The following is a 6760-nucleotide window of genomic DNA, read 5'->3' as shown; positions in this document are numbered from 1 at the left end:
TTGTTCCTAAATACTGCTATCGCTGCTTGTTTACTGTTCTGCTGCATGTTTACTTCCTGCAATATTACTACCATCAACTGCACGCCAGCAAGCACTTTTCTGGCGCCGTACTACTGCTCATATTCATTCATACCACTTGTATTTCACTATCTCTTCACCGAACTAGTGCACCTATTAGGTGTGTTGGGGACACAAGAGACTTCTTGCTTTGTGGTTGCAGGGTTGCATGAGAGGGATATCTTTGACCTCTTCCTCCCTGAGTTCGATAAACCTTGGGTGATCCACTTAAGGGAAACTTTCTACTGTTCTACAAACCTCTGCTCTTGGAGGCCCAACACTGTCTACAAGAATAGAAGCACCCGTAGACATCAGACTATATTTCGAATCTAGATGTAAAAACGCCTGAGGTGTGCCACGTTCCAAGGATTTGGCTCGACATCTCCTGACTGCTTGTCCTTTAACCTGTATGCGCCTCCCTCGATTACTTCTGTGACGATGTAAGGTCCAAGCCACAGTGACTCGAGCTTTTCATGTCTTTGTTGATTGAGCAGCAGAACTAAATCTCCAACCTGAAAAGACCTTGGTCGCAAACATCGACTGTGGTAGTTTTTCAGATCTTGCTGGTACTTAGCGACTCGTGATAACACTTCGTCTCGAGCTTCGTCGAGTGCATCGACGTCGTCTTCCAATGCTCTCCTGGAAGCTTCTTCATTGTATTCTGTGACTCTCGGAGAGTCGTGCTCTATTTCTATCGGCAGTACTGCCTCTGCTCCATGGACCAGAAAAAACGGAGTCTCCTGTGTCGCTGTATTTGGTGTTGTTCGGATGCTCCATAACACACTCGGCAGCTCTTCTAGCCAAGTATGTCGAGCTTTTTCCAGTGGTCCTAACAAGCGTTTCTTGATACCATTGCAGATTATACCATTGGCTTTCTCGACTTGGCCGTTTGTTTGCGGATGCGCAACTGACGCGAAGTGCAATTTGATGCCCACCTCTGCACAGTATGCCTTGAATTCCTTGGATGTGAAGTTGCTGCCATTGTCCGTGACGATGCTATGAGGTACTCCAAATCGAAAAACAATGCTTTTCACGAACTTTATTGCTGATGCTGCGTCTGGTGAATTTATCGGCTTTGCTTCTATCCACTTGGTGAATTTGTCGACAGCGACGAGCATATACTCGTATCCTCCTGGCGAGGCCTTGTGTAAATTTCCCACCATATCGAGGCCCCATTGAGCAAAGGGCCAAGACAATGGTATTGGCATCAGCTCTGCTGCCGGAGAGTGAGGTTTTGCGGCAAATCTCTCGCACGCATCGCAAGTTCGCACTATTTCCTTCGCGTCCTCAATTGCTGTCAACCAGTAAAACCCTGCTCTGAAAACCTTGGCCGTGATAGCTCGGCTGCTTGCGTGATGACCGCATACTCCTTCGTGTACTTCTTTCAGAATTACCCTTCCTTCTTCGGGTGTAACGCATCTTTGTAACACACCCGAAATACTTCGTTTGTACAACTCTCCTTTGACCACAGTGAAGGCTTTGGAACGTCTAATAACTCGCCTTGCTTCAACTGGATCGTCGGGTATTGTTTTCCTTAGGATGTATGATATGTACGCCTGCATCCATGGGATTTGCACCATCAGTACTAGATCCTGTTCCTCTTCTTCTTCCAGTGTTTCTTGCACAGCCCCCGAGGATTTCTCATCCTTCTCCTTCTTTTTTGATTTCTTCGGCTTTGCGGATCTCTCTGGTATCTCCTCCCAGAACACGCCTGGAGGAATCGCGAGATACTGCGACCCGATGTTTGCAAGAACATCGGCTTCATCATTGCTTAGCCTGCTGATGTGGTTTACCTCGCATCCATCAAACAGTTTCTCCAGCTCGTTATACATTTCCTTGTACGCCACCATGCTATCATTGACTGCATCACATTGGTTCATGACTTGTTGGGCCACCAATTGTGAGTCGCCAAAGATTTTTAGTCGAGTTGCACCACAAGCCTTCGCCATCTTCATCCCATGTATACGAGCTTCGTATTCTGCCTCGTTGTTAGACGCGTTTGGGAACGTCATCCGTAAGACATACTTTAATTTGTCGCCTTCAGGTTATATTAGTATCACGCCTGCTCCAGCTCCTTCTAACCTTTTGGATCCATCGAAGTTCATAGTCCAGGTTCTCGATAAATCTGGGGGTCCTGTGTTTTGCACCTCCATCCACTCTGCGATGAAATCTGGTAGAATTTGCGACTTTATTGCTTTTCTTTTTTCATACGTGATGTCCCGAGGAGAAAGTTCTATTCCCCAAAGGGAGACACAACCTGTAGCTTCTGGATTGTTTAGTATATTGGATAGAGGCGCCTCGTTAACCACTATTATCGGATGCGCCGAACAATAGTGCCGCAATTTTCTTGCGGTTGTAAACACTCCGTATGCTAGTTTCTGGTACTGCGGGTACCGCTGTTTTGAAGGCGATAAACTTCACTGATGAAGTATACCGGTCTCTGCACTCCATGGAGTTTTCCTTCTTCTTCTCTTTCGACAACTAACGCTGTGCTGACCACCTGGGGTGTGGCCGCAATGTATAACAGGAGGGGTTCTTTCTCTTTTGGCACCACCAAGATTGGTGGTGTCGAAATTGTGCGTTTAAGATCCTCGAAGGCTCTATCTGCCTCTTCATTCCACTGGAACGTCTCTCCTTGTTTGATTAAGGCGTAAAACGGTAGCGCCTTTTCTCCCAGCCTGGCGACATATCTGCTTAAAGCTGCGACTCGCCCAGTTAATTGATGTATTTCTTTCAACTTTGTTGGCTTCGTCATTGTTATGATAGCTTGGATTTTTTCGGGATTAGCTTCAATCCCTCTTGCTGAGACCAGGAACCCAAGAAGTTCTCCCGCAGGGACGCCGAAAGAACACTTCGTCGGATTCAGCTTGAGACAAAATTTGTCGAGGTTGTCGAAGGTTTCCTTCAAGTCCTCGATTAACGTTGCCCCCTTTTTTGATGTTATGACGACATCGTCAATGTACACTTGTACGGTTTTTTCCAATCTGTGTTGCTAAGCACTTCTGCATCATCCGCTGATATGTTGCTCCCGCGTTTTTCAGACCAAAAGGCATTGTTCTATAGCAGAATACGCCGTAAGGTGTAATGAACATTGTTTTGACCTCATCCTCTTCTTTTAATCTGATCTGGTTATAACCAGAGTATGCATCCAAGAAGGAAAGACGTTCACATCTTGCCGTGGAGTCGATAATTTGATCGATCCTTGGGAGGGGAAAGTGATCCTTTGGACAATGTTTGTTGAGACACGTAAAGTCGACACACATGTGAAGGACTTTAGTGTTTTTCTTCGGGACCAGCACTGGATTTGCTACCCATGTGGCCTCTGTATGCAGCACCTTAATGAAACCAGCTTCTCTTAGTTGATCAATTTCTGACAGCATAGCTTTTCGGTTTGGCTCCGAAAAACGCCTCAGAGGTTGCTTGATTGGTCTCGCTATTGGATCCAAGTTTAGGTGGTGCTCGGCAAGTTCCCTGGGTACTCCTGGCATGTCAGCTGGACACCATGCGAAGATTTTCCAGTGCTCACGGAGGAACTCGACGAGCGCGCTTTCCTATGCGAGGTTCATGTTTGTCGCGATGGACGTCGTTTTCTTCGGATCTGTCGGGTGGATCTGCACCTCCTTGGAATCTTTCATCGTGTTAAAGGTTGGTTCCTTGTTAAATCTCCCTACATCTGGCAGCACATCATAATCAGTCGTGAGCCTTGACGCCGCGTACTCTGCTTGCATCCCAAAAGTTTCTGATAGTCGATGAAAATCTTTGTCACATTTATCGGCTAGCGCGAAGCTTCCTTTGACTGTGATTGGTCCCTTAGGTCCAGGTAACCTCCATAGCAGATACGTGTAATGTGGTACCGCCATAAACCTCGCATATGCTGGTCGCCCCAACAAGGCGTGATATTGCGATGGGAAATCCACGACTTCAAACTCCAACCTTTCTATCCTGTAATTTTCTCGGGTCCCAAACTGAACGTCGAGATTAGTCCTTCCCAACGGATAACTCGGCTTCTCTGGTGTGATTCCGTGGAAACACGTGTCAGTTGGTTTTAGATTTTCCAGGGATATGTTCATCTGGTGCACTGCTTGCAGAGCTTGGCTCTTCTGGTGCACTGCTTGCAGAGCTTTATGGGCGTCAGAAAGCTCCCGGTGCTCCCAAAGTAGGTTTTGATGGAGCTTCTTCCAGGACTCAAGGACCACCTATAAAAAAAGGAAAGGCTGGAATCAAATTTCTGAGTTAAACTGATTGTTTAACCAGACAATTGGGGAATGTGGTTTACACTTAAAGTTTCAGGCTAGAATGCTTGTCCAACCCGAAGCTCGGGGAATAGGTATGTATGTTTACCTAGTCTGAGATTCAAGTTAAAGTTTCAAGCCAAGGGTTACTCACTTAACCTGGAACTCAGGGACTATATTGGTGTATCTCGGAAAGTTTCAATTTCGGTGCTCCGGATCAAGTTAACCCGGAACACAACAAATATGGGAATTATGTATATCTTAGGTAAAATGCTAAACCGGAAAGAAGAATATTTACCGTGACATTCTTATCGACGTCGTATCACGCCATGTCATTTTCACGCATGGAGCGCTTGAGCCGCACCAGTTGTTGGTCCATGCTACGAGGGCCACACGGATCCAGCATAGGATCGCAATCCTTCCCCAAACCGGAGGTAAGCATGCAAAAGTTGGAGGAGTTCCAGTCATCGACATACTTCTCCAGAGAACCAAAAGCTCTGGCCACTCCGGCTTCGATCCATGATCTGGACGGCATGTGGGGCTAGTGTATCACCAATGGAACCGCCGCCCTGCTGGTGTGCAGAGTGATGGCTTTGGAAGTTGTTGGGGTCTGTTTGGTGAGCTTAAGAGCGTTGGAGAGATCGTCAGGAGTGACAGCAGGAGGCTTCCGAGATGATGTCTTATTTTTCTTTCTGACACCTGCTTGTGCCGACGGCTTCCTTGATGCCGATGGAGCTTGTTCCGGAGGAGGAGTCAGAGACTTTGGCAGTGGAGTCGCGGACTTTGATGGCGGCAGGGATGTTGAAGATCTCGCTGGCTTTGGCGATGCCGGTGGAGGCGAAGGTGAAGCCGGATTGGAGAATACCGGTGGCGGTGTAGCTTTACTGCTTTCCGGCGCCGACGGAACTTTGATTGGTTCCGACGGCCCGGCCTTGTCATTACCGGCGCCCATGTTGCCAGCGCTGGAGTTCTCGGCTTGATCTGGAGCTGAGAAGAAGTCGGCTCCGCCATGGTGATCGTCGTATTCTGGGGCCATGTTCCGCTCACTTGTTTCAGGCGCTGCCTGGCCAAAACGGAGCCCGCTTGTCAGGTTCAACATGCGCGCCCTATAGTTGCCGCCCCGATCAGTGATCAACGGCTAGGATAGCTTGAACATGATCCTACGTTCAAATCCATGTTTCATGCATTTTAGTCCCTGGATGATCTATCTAATCGCACTTTGGCTTGGCCTATCTCAGTATATAAGGGAGTGGAACAAGCCTTATAAAATTATATTTTTTCTATGTATCGTTTTCCTGTTCATCGCAGCCGACGGTGTTCTGAGCCTCGCTAGCTCGTCTCCTCCCTCTTCTCTAACATCGATCCCGTCTGCTCCTACCTCGGAGCTTGACAAAGTGGTATCAGAGTGGTTCTCCTCGGACCGCTACGCCGCACTGGCGGAGTTCCCACCCTCCATGTACCCTCTATCGATCCAGCGAAACCACCACTCGTCGGTCATCCTCAAGACATCGCCTTTCACCATGCCGGCATTGCCAAACATGTCGAGGTGATCCAGATCTACGTCGCACGCAAGTCGGGACGGCGCAATCCTCCACTCTGCCTTGTCCACCGACGCGGAACTCGCCGCACTACGAGCCCAACAGCGAGCCGAGCGCGACACACGTTCCGTTGGATGCCGATTGCACCAACATCAGGTCGAGACGTCTGTGCCCCTCGACGCGATGCAGGACAGGATGGAGTCCATGGCTCAGATGCAATAGCAGATGGCGAACATGATGCAATGGATGCAAGGGAGCCTCGACCGCTTCACGCTAGAGGAAGGTATGAACACGAACACCTCTGCCTACACCGTCAATGGCCGCTCTTTCCATACACCTCCAAACCGCACAAACACTAGCCTTTCCCCAATTCCCGAGAGTACAACACCGACACCCTCCCCCCAATCCACCAATCCACCACCTTTCCCACCCAACTTAGGCCAGTTTGCGCCAGAAAACAGACCAGTACCACCTAGCACGTAGAGTGTTCGACAAAAGGACGCCTTAGTTCCATACACGGCTCCGAGGGCAACCAATGGTGCATCTTCTTCCTACAGCCATGTAACCCAATTTACTGATGTCGTGCAGAGTATGCAGTTGGGAAACCCCAAGAGGAAGTTATGATGAGCACAACAACAAGTTTTCCCTCAGTAAGAAACCAAGGATTAATCGACTAGTAGGAGAAAGAAATCACTTCTGAAGGTGTTGCTGGCTGACTTTGGCAGGGCGCACTACCGGTGTCAGCAACAACGTGGAACCTACACACAACACAACCAAACTACTTTGCCCCAACTTACAGTGAGGTTGTCAATCTCACTGGTTTTGCTGAAAACAAAGGATTAGACGTATAGTGTGGAAAGAGATGTTTATTTGCAGTGAAATAAAGAGATAGTGCTTGCACTAGATGGTTTTATCAGTGTAAAAGAAAGGACC

This window comes from Lolium perenne, chromosome 2 (assembly GCF_019359855.2).
Source record: "Lolium perenne isolate Kyuss_39 chromosome 2, Kyuss_2.0, whole genome shotgun sequence".
NCBI classification, from domain to species: domain Eukaryota; kingdom Viridiplantae; phylum Streptophyta; class Magnoliopsida; order Poales; family Poaceae; genus Lolium; species Lolium perenne.
This window is presented reverse-complemented; position numbering follows the sequence as displayed.